A 16,599-nucleotide genomic window follows, 5' to 3' on the forward strand; every position below is an offset into this window, starting at 1 on the left:
TCAGGCTCTCTGCTCAGCAGGGAGCCTGCTTCCTCCTCTCTCTCTGCCTGCCTCTCTGCCTACTTGTGATCTCTGTCTGTCAAATAAATAAATAAAATCTTAAAAAAAAAAAAAAAAAAAGACTGACTTCTCCAGAGGAGCTCCCTAAATACACCCAACCTGGGGCTATCCAGTCACAAGTCTTTAAAAAATTCTCACCACATTAGGGTGAGTCACAGCAGAAATAATGCAGAGATTTGCATGGTACGACACTTACGCTCAGGGAATTTATGGTTTACCAGAGAGCACGTTCTGCGTATAATTAACTTTACTACAGGTAGTTGGTTTTTCCATCCCTACAACATCCCCCTCTCTGTATCTATCCACTGCCAAACATCATAAACCCAGTACATATACCAAGCTCTGCCTAGGTGCTGGGAACATTTTTTTTTAAGATTTTATTTATTTATTAGAGTGAGAGCACAAGCAGGGGGAGCAGCAGGCAGAGGGAGCAGGCTCCCTACCTAGCAGAGAGCCCACTCGATCTAGGGACTCTGGGATCGTGACCTGAGCTGTAGGCAGATGCTGAACCGACTGAGCCACCCAGATGTCCCAGAAGAGTAAAATCTTTATTTTTTTTTTATTTTTTAAAGATTTTATTTATTTATTTGACAGAGAGAGAGCACAAGTAAGCAGAGCAGCAGGCAGAGGGAGAGAGAGAAGCAAGCTCTCCACTGAGCAGAAAGCCCGATGCAGGGCTCGATCCCAGGACCCTGGAACCATGGCCCGAGCCGAAGGCAGCTGCTTAACCAACTGAGCCATGCAGGCACCCCTAGAAGAGTAAAATCTTAATCCCTCAAAGAGTTCATTTGAATATGGCATGAGACAGGGAGGCAATGAGATTAGCATTACCTGAGTGCCAAGTATAACCAGTCAATTTATATTGATGTCTTTAATCCCAGCAACAGTCCTTTGAGGTTGATAATAGTATCCCCTTTTTAAAGATGAGGAGCCCACTTCAAAGAGGTTAAATCACAGTTTCCTAGAATTGAACCCAGGCCTATCGAATTATTACCCTCTGCGGTTGAGCACAAAATGATGGGAACTTAGAAAGGGAAACAACTTCTGCTTGGGGAGTCAAGGAAGACTTTTTACAGTGGTGGTGAATTTGGGGATAGGTGAGCAGGAGTTTGCTGGGTTGACAAGAGAGGATAAAGGGTTGCTAAACACACTATTCCCTTATAGATTGTAGTAGATACAATTTTTGTCTACCCAAATGCCTTCCTTTATTTCTCCTTTGGGTGATTGGTATCTCTTATGAGAATCTCATTTGTGTGTGTGTGTTTCAGGTGATTCTAAATGACCTTCCTACCTTGTCCCCCACAATGTGTGTTATGTTCATGTCCATCCTTGAATCAGTCCCTGGGGGATGTGCACCAGCTGGTGTGTCCACTCCTTTGAGTATGTGGAGGGGGGCAGTGTAGCCACTAAGTAGAGGAGGCACAGACTGATCAGCTCCATTACAAGCCACATGCCTCTCTCTTTCTCCATTTCTTGGCTCTGATTTCCTCTATGTTGACTTTATTCTCCAGAAGCTAGTGGCAAATATTTAAGGAGAAAAGTGACAAAGGAAGACAAGGCAAGTAGCAACTATATCACAAGTTGACTGGAGAAGAAAATAGATTAGTTTAACAAACATTTCTGGAGCTCCTATTATACAGTAGAAATCATAAAGATGAAAGACACAAGTTCTGGCCATGGACAGGTTCATTTGTAATCTTGGGGCCACACATGTAACAAGGTAGCTTTGAGAGTTAAGTGCCATGAGAAATATACACATGGAACCATGGGATCACTAGGAGAGTTTCCTAACTCTCCTAGTGATGGGGGATAAAGGAAGGTTTCTTGGAGGAAGTGATGACTGAGCTGACCCATAAAGAATAAATATGTGCTTTATAAATTAACAAGGTGGAAGAAGGCATTCTAAGAATTCTTGTCATGGGCAAAGTCACAAAGAGAAAAGAGAGATTATGACTTATTTGGATGAACTATAAGTGATTTCAGTACTCTTAGATTATAAAGGGTGAGGGAGGAAGAGGGGATGGTAAGGTTGGATGATAGAGGCAAGCACTAGTTCCTGATAGGACAGGACTTTAATGGCACCCTAAGGGGGGGGTGGTTAAAGTTTATCCACAGGTGCAAGGCTATAACACAGTCTGACTGGTGTCTGTTATGCCAACAGTAGTGCTGTGGATAGGTTGAAGATGAAATTTTGCTGAAGGGGAGTTTTATTGTAATAGCCCAAGCAGAAGGGGATGAGGCTTGAACTTGAGCAGTGGTAGTACATTTGGAGACAAAGAATGAACACAAGAGATACTCAGAAAGTAGAAAAGGCAGAACTTGTTCAAAGTGGACATAGAGAGTGAGGGGAAGAAGGCAGATTCCTTAGGACTCCCAGGTTTCTGGCTAGCATAGCCAGATATATAATAATGCCATTAACAGCATGAACGCAGAAGAAGAAGAAGCAAATTTGTGATTTGTGGGAAGGAAGAAGTTAAGTTCAGTTTGGGACAAATTGGATTTGAAGGCAGGGCATGCAGTCTGGAGGAGAGTTTAGGAGCCATCAGTATACAGGTGGTGATGAAAACCATTCACACGTGTGTTCAGGGAGATTATTCAGGGCAAGAAGAAATGAGAAGTATGGACTCCCAGGAAAGACAAGTATTTAAAGTGTGGACACAGGAAGAAGCACATCCAAAGGAGGATAAGAAATGCACAACGAAATAAAAAAGAACTAGTCCTAGAAATTAAAGGAAAAGAGTGTTTCACTAAGTATACATAGGATAGGGAGTTACTGTGTGACACCGGACAAGTTACTTAGCCTCTTCTAACCTCAGTTTTCTCATTCATGAAGTACAAAGTACTAGTACTTACATTCTGGAGTTTTAATTACTAAGTGAGTATATGTAAAAATCTTGGAAGCACTTAGGTGTAAGCTACAAAGAAGGAAATGATCAACTATCCAATGTCATATAGCAAGGCAAAGTCTGAAAAGTGCCCATTGAAATTTGCAGCATGGAGGTCATGGGTGACTCTGGTGGAAGCAACATCTGGAGGGGGCTGAAGCCCAACCACAGAGATCTGAAGAATCTGTAGAATATAGAGCTAACAATTTGGATTATGGAGAGAAATGAATTCTGATGTTGGCTGGAGTGAGAAGTAGTTTCATTTTTCAGAATGGGAGAGACTTGAGCACATTGACACCCTAGGGAAGGAGTCAGTGGAGAAGGAAAAATTGGCAATATTAGAAAGAAAAAAGAATGTTGGAGAGAGAACAGGAAGCAAGTAGGAGGGAATGAGATCCAATGTACAAGTGGAAAAAACTGGGAGAGGGAGGAAGCCATACTGTACAGTCCTCTACAACTTTTTTGAAGTGTAATACAGCAAAGTATCCAGATCTTAATTATATGTAGCTCAAATTTTCACAAAGCAAACACATTCATGTAACTCCCACTCATATTTGAAAACACAAGTCTACCATGCTCCAGAAGCCCCTGAAAACCCCTTCCTAGTCATTACCTGAGCCCATTCTCCCCAATGATAATCACTATCTTGACTAGGTAGTTCTGTTTGTTTTGGAGTTCATATAAATGGGATCATTCAGAATGTACTCATTTGTTTCGGGCTTGTTTAGCTCAATTATGTAGTTATGATATTTGTCCATGTTCTTGCTCATAGCAGAGCTGTGTCATTGTTACTGCTAAATAATAGTGCATTGTATGGATATACCACCATCGATTAGCCAAGTTGCAGACAGTTGGGTTGCTTCTCCTTTTTGGTTATTGTGAGTAATGTTGCTATGAACATGGATGTACAAATATCTCTTTGAGACCCTGCTTTCAACTATTTTAGGTATATACCCAGAAGTGAAGTTGCTGGATCATACGGTAATTCTGTGTGTAGTTTTTTGAGAAACTGCCATACTGTTTCCCACAGCATATGGACCATTTTACATTCCCACCAGCCATGCACAGGGGTCCCAATTTTTCTATTTCCTTTCTCTATTTCTCACTCCAATTTCTCCATTTCATCCATACTGGGGACACTTGTTATTATCTCTTTTTGTTTTTTAGTTTTTAAAATAATAGCCATCCTAATGAGTATGAAATGACATCTCATTGTTGTTCTGACTTGTATTTCCTTAATGATTAGTGATTGTCAAGCATCTTCTTGTGCTTATTAACCATTTTGTGTATCTTTTGGGGAGAAATGTCTATTCTAGTCCTTTGCCCATTTTTGAATTGTGCCGTCTAATTTTTTTTTTTTTTTTTTTTTTTTTTTAAAGATTTTTATTTATTTATTTAACAGACAGAGATCACAAGTAGGCAGAGAAGCAGGCAGAGAGAGAGGAGGAAGCAGGCTCCCAGCTGAGCAGAGAGCCCGATGCGGGCCTCGATCCCAGGACCCTGGGATCATGACCTGAGCCGAAGGCAGAGGCTTTAACCCACTGAGCCACCCAGGTGCCCTGTGCCGTCTAATTTTTGAAGGACTACTTTGATAGGCAATATATAGTTTGATGAGTTTTTTCTTGCGAAGTTGCTAAGATGTTATTTTATTGTCTTTTATCTTCCATTGTTTTGTTGGGAATTCAGCTGTCAACTCCTTTGAAGTTCTGTTGGTTAATTTTATGTGTCAACTTGCTTGGACTAAAGGATGCCAAGATAGCTGGTAAATCATCATTTCTTGGTGTGTGTTGAGGGTGTTTCTGAAAGAGATCAGCATTTGAATCAATAGAATGAGTAAAGAGACCTGTCTTGATCAATGTGGGCAGGTGTCGTCCAATAAATTCAGGGTCCAAATAGAACAAAGAGGCAAAGAACAACAACTTTACTCTCTTTCTTCTTGAGCTAAGACATTCTTGGACATAAGAGTTTCCAATTCTGGGGACTTACACCAGTGGCCTTTGGTTCTCAGGCCTTTAAGCTCAGACTGGTTCTTCAGCTTGCACAGGGCACATTGTGGGACTTTTGGGCCTCCATAACTGCGTGAGCCCTATGTTCCTATTATATGTATATGTAATTCCTATTATACACATAGTTCCTATTATATATATAATACCTGTATCTATCTCTCTATATATATATATCTTCCGTTAGTTCTATTTCTCCGGAGTTTCCTAATAAAGAAGGTAACTGCCCTTTTTCTGCTGGCTGCTTTTAGTATCTTCTCTTTCTTTTTTTATTTTCAACATTTTTACTATAAAAGGGCCTAGGTATCTTTATATTTAGCCTGCTTGATACTTTGTCTTTCATTTTTGTGAAATCGGCACATAACCTCTGGCACATAGTAGATGTTCTTTAATGTATGTTACACACATGAAATCCACAGATTACCACAGATATTTAAGGAGGTAATACTTGAACACCCTCCACCCTAAGTTTTGCTCTCCGAGTGGTTCTGTCTTATCTTATTCTTTTTTTTTTTTTTAAGATTTTATTTATTTATTTGACAGAGAGAAAAATCACAAGTAGATAGAGAGTCAGGCAGAGAGGGAGAAGCAGGCCTTCTGCTGAGCAGAGAGCTCTATGTGGGGCTGGATTCCAGGACCCTGAGATCATGACCTGAGCTGAAGGCAGAGGCTTAACCCACTGAGCCACCCAGGAGCCCCTGTCTTATCTTATTCTGAACTCTAGTCTCTGTGATCTCTTTCCTTGATCTAGCTCCTGGCCCCTAGACTTGGTTGTCATTTGAACTTGATTTGGTTTCTTTTATGTTTAATCTTGCTTTCTCTAACTGCCTACACTTGGCTGCCCTCAGAGTCTCAGTGACCTTTGTGACATTAACTCCCCACCCACAACCTTGCGTGTGTGTGTGTGTGTGTGTGTGTGTGTGTGTGTGAATTCTCACTTTAAGAATAATAAAGAGTTTTAAAATTCTTATTAAAAAAGATACCACACACAATGGCAATTTATTTCAAATATTAACTTTCAATTGACATGCATTTCTATATAGTGGTAATCATTTTTTTTAAAGATTTTATTTATTTATTTGACAGAGAGAGAGATCACAAATAGGCAGAGAGACAGAGAGAGAGATGAGGAGAAGCAGGCTCCCTGCTGAGCAGAGAGCCCCATGCGGGACTCGATCCCAGGCCCCTTGGATCATGACCTGAGCCAAAGGTAGAGGCTCAACCCACTGAGCCACCCAGGCGCCCCTAGTGGTAATCATTTTTTAAAAAAAGATTTTATTTATTTATTTGACAGACAGAGATCACAAGTAGGCAGAGAAGCAGGTAGAGAGAGAGGGAAGCAGGCTCCCTGCTGAGCAGAGAACCTGATGCGGGGCTCGATCCCAAGACCCTGGGACCATGACCTCAGCCGAAGTCAGAGGCTTTAACCCACTGAGCCACCCAGGCACCCCTATGTAGTGGCAATCTTAATGCACATAGAATTTTGTATTCTGTTATTTCACTATTACGTAATGTATAGCTTTCCTTTTTCAAGACTGAAGTTGTATCATTTTGCAGTCATAATAACGCATTTGGCAAACATTTATTGAATACCTACTGCTTGCTTGATGTTGTGTTAGGCACTGGGGCTACAAAGATAAATAAAGTCTGTTTTTTCTTTATGCTTTTGAGAGGTGTTTTTTTTTTTTTTTTTCATGTTGTTGAGACTTCTATATGCTTAGAGGAGGAAGGGGAGGAGGAGGAGGAAAGGGAAGGCTATGTCCAAAAAGGAGAGTAGCTAAATGTTGCCGCATGTACCATAGGAAGTGCAACAGGAACACATAGGAGGGAATATCAGAAGTTGTCATGAAGGCAGGAAGCCTTGAGCTGAGTTTTGAAACACAAGTAGGTTTCATCAGTCAGATGGAGGCGATGTTGAGGTTTTAGGGGGTTAATAAACCATACCCTCTTCCCTACACCAGTTCAGAACCAACTGAAAGAGGGACATGGATATCACATAACTGGACAAAGAGCAAGATGTCAGCTTTATTGCTGGTAAGACTTAGATAAGAGGCCTTGAGTAGAAGTGAGAACAAATGGGAATGCTAACATTGCCCTTTATTTAACATGCTTACCTTCACAGCAAGTACAGGACAATCATGGTTTTCCACACAAGGAAAGAGTCTATTAAGTGATTAAAAGCTTCAGAATAAAATCAAAATTTTAAAAATCCCATTTAGGGGCGCCTGGGTAGTTAAGTGGGTTAAAGCCTCTGCCTTTGGCTCAGGTCATGATCCCAGGGTTTGAGATCAAGCCCGCATTGGGCTCCCTGCTGAGCAGGGAGCTTCCCCTCCCCTCTCTCTGGCTACCTCTCTGCCTACTTGTGATCTCTGTTTGTCAAATAAATAAATAAATAAACAATGCCATTTAAACAGCATCAAAAATATAAAATGCTGGGGCGCCTGGGTGGCTCAGTGTGTTAAGCCGCTGCCTTCGGCTCAGGTCATGATCTCAGGGTTCTGGGATCGAGTCCTGCATCGGTCTCTCTGCTCAGCAGGGAGCCTGCTTCCCTTCCTCTCTCTCTGCCTGCCTCTCTGCCTACGTGTGATCTCTCTCTAAAAAATAAATAAAAAAAATATATAAATATATATATATATATATATATATATATATATATATATAAAATGCTTAGGGATCAATTTGAAAAAAAGATGAAAAGATTTGCTGGATCTGTACACTGAAAACTAGAAAATATTGCTGGTGGAAATTAAAGAAGGCCTGCATAAATGAAAAGATACATGATTAAAATGGGTCAGAAGACTTAAAAGTGTTAAGGTGTTATGTGTACTCCAATTGGTCTCTAGCTCTAACACTGTACCAGTCAAAACTTGGCAGGCTTTTGGTAGAAATTTATAGCTCATTTTAGGGGCACCTGGGTGGCTCAGTGGGTTAAAGCCTCTGCCTTCAGCTCAGGTCATGATCCCAGAATTCTGGGATCAAGCCCCACATTGGGCTCTTTGCTTGGCAGGGAACCTGCTTCCCTCTCTATCTCTGCCTGTCTCTCTGCCTACTTGCGATCTCTGTCTGTCAAACAAATAAATAAAATCTTAAAGAAAAAAAAAAGATTTAAACATAACTAAAAAAAAAAAGGAAATTTATAGCTCATTTTAAAATTTATATTGAAATGCAATGGACCTAAAATAACCAAAAACAACTTTGAAAAGAAAAACATTGTTGGAGAACTTATGCTACCTGTGGAGGATGAATTCCAAGATGGTCCCATGATTCCTACCTCCTCCTGTTCAGGTCTTTTTTTAATCTCCTCCCCTTGAGTATGGATAAGACCTATGATTTGTTTCAAACCAATAAAACATGGCAAAGGGGATGGGATGTCATTTTGTGGTTTACGTTAAGTTATATAATACTGTCTTGCTAACAGACTCACTGTAAAGTGCCTCTCTCTCTCTGCCTCTCTCACTCTCTGCCGATGCACCCCCCCCTACTTTCCTACTACTTTTAACCTTGTTGGAAAAGCCCACGTGGCAAGGAATTGTGAGGGCCATCTAGGAGCCAACGGTGGCCTCCAGCCACAGCCAACAAAAAATGGAAGCTTTTGGCTATACAGCTGCAATGAACTGAATGCTGCTAACAAGCGTACAAGCTAGAAAGTAGATTTTTTCCTAATCAAGCCTCTAGATGAGAACCCAGCTCTGGCCTATGCTTTGACTGCACCCTCTGAGATGCTAAGCAGAGGATCTAGCTAAGTTATGCCTGGACTCCTGACCCACAGAGAATGCGAGATGATAAATGTATGTTATTTTAAGCCTCCAAATTTGTGGTAATTTTTATTCAACAATAGATAACCAGTACAATACCTGATCTTGAGACTAATAAAGGTGTAATAACCAAGACAGTGTGGTATTGGCATAAAGATAGACAAATAGATACATGAAACAGAAATATATATATATATATATATATATATATATATATATATATCACCAACTGATCTTCAACACAAGTGCCTGGACAATTTAATGGGGGCAATCTTTTCAACAACTGCATAGACTTGTGGGGGAAGAAAAAGAACCTTGACCTTTATATCTCACTATATATATATATATATATAAAAAAATAGCTCAAAATGGATCATAGACCTAAATGTAAAAGCTAAAAGCTTCTAAAACTATAAAACTCCCAGAAGAAAACATGGAAGAAAACCTTAGTGACCTTGCATTTGACAAAGTTTTTTTCTTTTTTAAGATTCTATTTTTTAGTAATCTCTACACCCAACATGGGGCTTGAATTCACAACCCTGAGATCAAGAGTTTCATGCTTCACCAACTGAGCCAGCCAGGCACCCTTTGGCAAAGATTTTTAAAACATAACACAAAAAGAGTCAACTGTAACAGAAAAAATGTCAATAAATTTGATTCCATGGAAATTAAAAAATTTTGCTATTCAAAAAACATTGTTATGAACACAATGAGGCAAGCCATTACCTAAAGAAAATATTTGCAAAGCATGTATCTGCTGAAGGACTTGTATCTAGACTATATGAGGAATTCTTAACAGTTTAGTAAGACAGATAACCCAATTTATAAATAGCTAAAATATTTGAACAAACACTTGACCTAAGAAAATACACAAGTAGCAAATAAGATGCTACACATAACTTGTCATTAGGAAAGTGTAAATTGAAGCTACAATGAGATACCACCACATTCCCACTGGACTACTAAAATTAGAAAGACTGAGCATTCCTGGTGTTTGGAAAGATGTGGAGCACCTAAAATCCTCACATACTTCTGGTGAGAATGTAAAATAATGCAATCATTTGGAAAACAGATTGTAAGCTTCTTAAAAATTTCCTTATGATTTTCTTTAAAAGTGGGGCACCCAGGTGGCTCAGTCTGTTAAGAATCTGACTCTTGATTTCAATTCAGGTCATGATCTCAGGGTCATGGGATCAAACCCTTTATCAGGCTCTGCACTCAACATGGAGTCTGCTTGTCCCTCTCCCTCTGCTCCCTCTGCTCTCTTTCAAATAAATAAATAAAAATCTTAAAAAAAAAAAAAAAGATCTTGTTAAAGGTTATGCATTAAGATCCAGCCATTCCATTCCTGGGTGTTTATTCGAGCAAATGTCCAAAAGACTTGCAGGCAAATATTCGTAACTTTTTGTTTGTTTGTTGTTGTTGTTTTCAATTAATGTACAGCGTTATATTAGTTTCAGGTGTAAATATAGTGATATAATAATTCTGTATGTCACTTGGTGCTCATCAAGATAAATGTATTCCTAATCTCCTTCACCTATTTCACCCATCCCCCATATTTCACCACCAGTTTGTTCTCTATATTTAAGCATGTGGGTTGTGTTGTCTTCTTTGTTTATCTCTTTTTTCTTTGTTTTGTTTCTTAAATTCCACATATGAGTGAAGTCCTATTTTTCTTTTGTTTTTTTCTAAAGATTTTATTTATTTGACAGAGAGAGATCACAAGTAGGTGGAGAGGCAGGCAGAGAGAAAGAGGAAACAGGCTCTCCACCACCCTGTGGAGCAGAGAGCCCCATGAGGGCTGGATCCCAGAACTCTGAAACCATGACCTAAGCCAAAGGCATAGGCTTAACCCACTGAGCCACCCCAGTGCCCCAAAGTCCTATTTCTCTTTCTCTGACTTATTTCACTTAGCATTATGCCCTCCAAATCCATCCATATTGTTGCAAATGGCAATATTTCATTCTTTTTTTAGGGCTGAGTAATAGTCCATTGTATATATACATAAATCACATCCTCTTTATTGATTCATCTATGGATGAATACTTGGGTTCGTTCCATAATTTGGCTATTGTAAGTAATGCTACAGTAAACACAGGGGTACACATGTATTTTTGAATTAGTGTTTTTTGGGGTGCCTGGATGGCTCAGTGGGTTAAGCTTCTGCCTTCTGCTCAGGTCATGATCTCAGGGTCCTGGGATAGAGCCCCCCATCTGGCTCTCTGCGGGGCAGGGAGCCTGCTTCCCTCTTCTCTCTCTGCCTGCCTCTCTGCCTACTTGTGAGTTCTCTCTCTGTCAAATAAATAAATAAATAAAATCTTTAAAAAAAAAAATTAGTGTTTTCATCATAGCTGTTTTATTTCTAATAACCTAAAACTGAAAACAACCCAAATGTTCATCAACATGTGAATGAATAAACAAATGGTCATATATCCATGTAATGGAATACTATTCTGCCTTAAAAATAGGTAATATTGATACAAGATGGGTGAATAGCAAAACAATTATGGTAAGTGAAAGAAGCAGCCAAAAACGAAACTTATGTTGGTAATATAACATACTATACAATGAAAACTAAGGGTATGTTGACAGGAAGCAGATAAGTGGTGGCGGGGGTATGAAGGCTAGGTAGAATTTGCAGCAGCGTTATAAAGCCTTAAAAAGAGGCTTTTGAGGATGATAGATAAGCTCACTTTCTTAGTTGTGGTGACAGATTTACCTGTGTATGTTTATGTCAAAACTCACTGGATTGCACATTTCAAATATGTGCAGCTCATTGACTTATCAATTGAACCTCACTAGAATGGGGTCGGGGTGGTGGGCGGGGGGGAATGTAAAAAAAGCAAGGTTTCAGGAGAGGTTTGCGGCGGGAATGAAGAATGGGACGGAGCTAGGCTGCGCATGCTCAGTCTTTCCTCCACGCTCACCAATCAGATCTCTTTGGGGCAACCTGGCCTAGCTGCGGCAGCGTGCAGACCTGAGAGGACGCCATGGCGCGCGGTCGCTCTGCGAAGTGCGAGGTGCGGGGCTGCATGAGGCCAGCCCCAAATTCTCTGGCCTTTAAGCATGAGGGCCCAGGGGAGCCCGTGAAGGACTCCAACCAGGCAAGTGGTGTAACAGTTTGAAATGCTGTTTTGAAGCTGTGTGGAAAATGGGCTCGAGAGTGGGGGACGCCGGAAGCTGGGGTAATTTGTTTTTTTCCTTTTGGTCTGTCTCCTCCTTCAACCGTGAACTCAAGGGAGAGGACTGTTTCGCACTTGTCACCCAAGTGCCGCTTACGTGCGTCCCAGCTATGTGGCTCGAGGTCAGTAAACTTATGTGGAGGGGGTTGAATTGCCTCAAGTGACACAGCTTGTGAGTAGGAGCCAGCACTCAAATGTAGCGCTTTTTGACTCAGGACCCCGAGGCTTTTCCGTCTAAGCGTGAGGAAAAATCTGGACAATATTTGGGATTCATTTTGGGAGTCATCGGTCTGGTCGATGCGATGGCTCTGCGCCCTCCGAAATGCCTGGGTAAATCCTGAGGGATTTCGGAGATGGTGCGGAGCGACTGGTGTATCTCAGGAAGGACACAAGACTGAGGCAGTTCCTAGGGCCCCTGCTCTTTTCCCGGCTGTGCATTTGGCAGTGAACCTGTCAGTGGGGAGGGGGGACACTGTCACTGCCCTCCTATAAAACAGAGTGAGAAATAACCAAAAACGTGTGCTAAGTGCTCAGAGCAAGCTCTAAGCTCTCTCTCTCTCTCTCTTTTTCCCCTGAAATTTTGCAATTTGTGCTCTTACGCGAGTTTTTTTTGTTTTGCTTTGTTTGCTTTCTAAATGGTCTCAGTGTGCTGACTGAGCACAGATTGATCCCTTTCTGGGCACTGGTGCCCTTTCCTTCTGAGAAAGTTTTTTGTATTAGATCTTTGATGATTTCTTCTCAATTTTTTCCCCCGTCCTCCTTCCTCAACTGGATCTTTTTATCTTTCAGATGTGGGACCTAATGAATGGCTCTTCTAATTTTTTCTTTTCTTTTTTTTTAATTATAAAGGTTTATTTATTTGACAGACATGGATATGAAGGTGGTGATTAAAAAAAGGAGGATATGTTGGTGGGCCTGGGTGGCTCAGTCATTAAGCAACTGTCTTGGGTTCAGTTCATGATCCCAGGGTCCTGGGATCCAGCCCTGCCTGGGGCTCCCTGCTGGGCTGGAAGCCTGCTTCTCCCTCTGGCACTCCCTCTACTTGTGTTCCCTCTCTTGCTGTGTTTCCCTCTGTCAAATAAATAATTTTTTTTAAAAAAAGGAGTATGTTGAAAGAATGGTTAAAGTCTGCCCAGGTCGTCTTCAGATTTTACAACAGTCAGCTGAGTGCCCATCTGGGCTATATCCCATCTAATAGATGATCGAAGGTTTATTCTGGGGAGGATAAAACAAATCTTAGTCTGGGAGATATTAAGTACATTAAGATAAGAAGTACTGCACTGAAAATAGGCAGTGAGTGAATCTGTACACCTTAAGTCGAGCCATTGCTCTAAGCATTTTATATATATTAAACAATTTCATTCTCCCAACATCTGTATAGAGGTGGGTATTTTTTTTTCTAAGATTTGCAGATGAGAAAACAGATGAGGCCCAGTGAGACTAAATTGATTGTATAAGATCACACAGATAATTATAAAAGAATAGTTATAATTTATGTATGATATAAAGAAGAATGCTGTAATGAACACCTATTACCATTTAGTTTATCAAAAAAAAAAAAAGGAAAAGAGAGGGAGAATATTACTTATACCTTGTTTTTTGTTCTGTTTCTTTTGTTTTTAACCTAATCTTTCAAAATGTGTTTCTTCAAAATTTAGTCATATTTTTCGTTTTAGATGTAACTACCATCTTGAAATTTGGGTTTTCCATTCCCTTGCTTTTCTGTATTGTTTAAAAATATATAATTGTACCCTGTAACCACATAGTTGACTTCTGCATATTTTTAACTGTTGTGTAGATTCATATTGTATGCATTCTTCTGCAGCTTGTTTTGCCACCATGTTTCTGAGATTTATATACATCCTACTTTATTCTACTATGGATGTAGTGAGCGGTGCCCGGCTAACTCAGTTGGTAGAGCATGAGACTCTGATTCTACTATGGATGTAGTTAGTGTTGTTTTCAATATCTTGAGTATTGAATATTTTCTTTTTTTTTTTAAGATTTTATTTATTTATTTGAGAGAGTGAGCAAAACAGAGGGCATACGAGCAGGGGCAGAGGGCGGGGGAGAAGCAGGCTCCCTTGCTAAGCGAGGAGCCCAAGGCGGGGTTCTATCTCAGGATTCTGGGATCCTGACCTGAGCTGAAGGCAGACAGCTTAACTGACTGAGCCACCCAGGTGCTTCTGCTGCTTAGATTCTTACGAGTATCTCCTATTGGTGAAAGCAGAAGTTTCTCTGGACCAAAGTAGTTGGGTTGTAGTTTATGCACATTTTCAGCTTTATAAGATAGTGTGTTCGTTGTACCAGTTTACACTAACAGGATCCAAGAGTTCTCATTATTCTACATCCTTGCATTTTACCCACTTTAGTAGGTGAAGTTGATGTCTCACTGTGATCTTACTACTTATTTTCCTCAAGAATAATGAAACTGAACTTTTTTTTAAAAAGATTTTATTTATTTGACAGACAGAGATCACAAGTAGGCAGAGAGGCAGGCAGAGAGAGGAGGAAGCAAGCTCCTTGCCGAGCAGAGAGCCCGATGTAGGGCTCTATCCCAGGACGCTGGGATCACCACCTGAGCTGAAGGCAGAGGCTTAACCCACTGAGCCACCCACGTGCCCCAGGTCTCCCATTTTTAATTTTTCCATATTATTGATTAATTTGTCCTTTGCCTAGTGGTCTGAAATGCCACTTCCATCAGTACTGCATCCATCCATGCATGGATCTGTTTCCAGACTACAGAGTTATTTAACCCTAAGCCAATGTATCTAACCCTAAGCCCCTATCTCACTGTCTGTATTTACCATAGTTAGGTAATAAAACTTGATATCTGGTAGGATGAATTCCTCCACCTTATAATTTTTCTTCATAAGTGTCTTTGCTATTCCTTGGGATGCTATTGATCTATAGATTTTAAAATAAGCTTTTCAAGTTACAAAACAAAGTCACAAAGACTTGATGGAACCTTTTTTTTTTTAAGATGATTTATTTATTTATTTGATGAGAGAGAGGAAACACAAGCAGGGGCAGAGGGAGAAGGAGAAGCAGGCTCCCTGCAGCAGGGAGCCCGACGCAGAGCTCAGTCCCAGGACTCTGGGATCATGACCCGAGCCAAAGGCAGATGCTCAACAACTGAGCCACTCAGGCGCACCAGTGATGGAACTTTTATTATGATTCTTCTAAATCTGTAGATGAGTTTGAGAATAAAATAATGAGACTATTTATCTAGGAGCAGAGTTTTTCCTCCATTTTTTAGGTCTTAAAAAAAATTTTTTTCGGGGTGCCTGGGTGGCTCAGTGGGTTAAGCCTCTGCCTTCAGCTCAGGTCGTGATCTCAGGGTCCTGGGATCGAGCCCCGCATCAGGCTCTCTGCTTGGCGGGGAGCCTGCTTCCCCCTCTCTCTGTCTGCCTCTCTGCCTCTTGTGATCTCTCTGTCAAATAAATAAAATCTTTTTAAAAAATTAAAAAAAATTTTTTTCTTTTTATTTATTTTTGTGACAGAGAGATACACAGCGAGAAAGGGAACACAAGCAGGGGGAATGGGAAATGGAGAAACAGTCTTCCCACTGAGCAGGGAGCCTAATGTGGGGCTCCATCCCAGGACCCTAGGATCATGACCTGAGACGAAGACAGACACTTAATCACTGAGCCACCGCGGCGCTCTTTTAAAATGTTTTCTTAATAAAATTTTTGTAATTTTTTTTCCTGTACACCTGTCCTGTGCGCCTTTTGTCATATTTATTCCTTGGTACTTACTTATTTCTTTTGCTATTGTAAATTACTATCTTTTTCCTGCAATGGATTTTTAAGAATATTAATCTCTTATTTATCAGTCCTGCTGAATTCTCCTTTTTCATATGCAGTAATGTCCGTAGGTTATTTTTGAGTTTTTTTCATAGACAATTGTATCATCTGTGGATAATACATTCTATTTCTTTCTAGTCTTCTAACTTTTCTTTTGTTCCCACTGTATTGGTTAGACCTCTAGCACAATGCTGAAATAAGTAAGGACCTATTTGTCTTGGTCCAGAATTTAAAGAGAATGCTTCCAATGTTTTACTATTTTTTTAAAATTTTATTTACTTATTCGACAGAGGGCGAGAGATAGAGAGAGAGAGAGAGAGAGAGAGATCACAAGCAGGCAGAGAGGCAGGCAGAGAGAGAGGGGGAAGCAGGCTCCCTGCTGAGCAGAGAGCCTGATGCAGGGCTCGATCCAAGACCCTGAGATCATGACCTGAGCTGAAGGCAGAGGCCTAAACCACTGAGCCACCCAGTTGCCCCCCAATGTTTTACTATTAAGAACAAAGTTTGTTGGGGCACCTGGGTGGCTCAGTTGGTTAGGCATCTGCCTTTGGCTCAGCTCATGATCCCAGGGTCCTGGGATCAAGTCGCACCTCAGGCTCCCTGCTCAGACAAGAGCCTGCTTCTTCCTCCTCCTCTGACTGACACTCTGCCTATTTGTGCGCACGCTCTCTCTCTCTGTCAAATAAATAAATAAAATCTTAAAAAAATAATAAAGTTTATATTTTGTAATTATTATGTCTGGATGATAGGTATATGATGGGTACCTGGGAGGTCATTATACTAGTCACTCTCCTTTTGTGTGTGTTGGAACATTTTCACAATATAATATTAATTTATTTTTTTAAGATTTATTTATTTTAGAGAGAGAGAACATGAGTGGGAGGGGTAGAGGGAGAGGGAGAGAGAAT

This window comes from Mustela nigripes, chromosome 14 (assembly GCF_022355385.1).
Source record: "Mustela nigripes isolate SB6536 chromosome 14, MUSNIG.SB6536, whole genome shotgun sequence".
In the NCBI taxonomy this organism is placed as follows: domain Eukaryota; kingdom Metazoa; phylum Chordata; class Mammalia; order Carnivora; family Mustelidae; genus Mustela; species Mustela nigripes.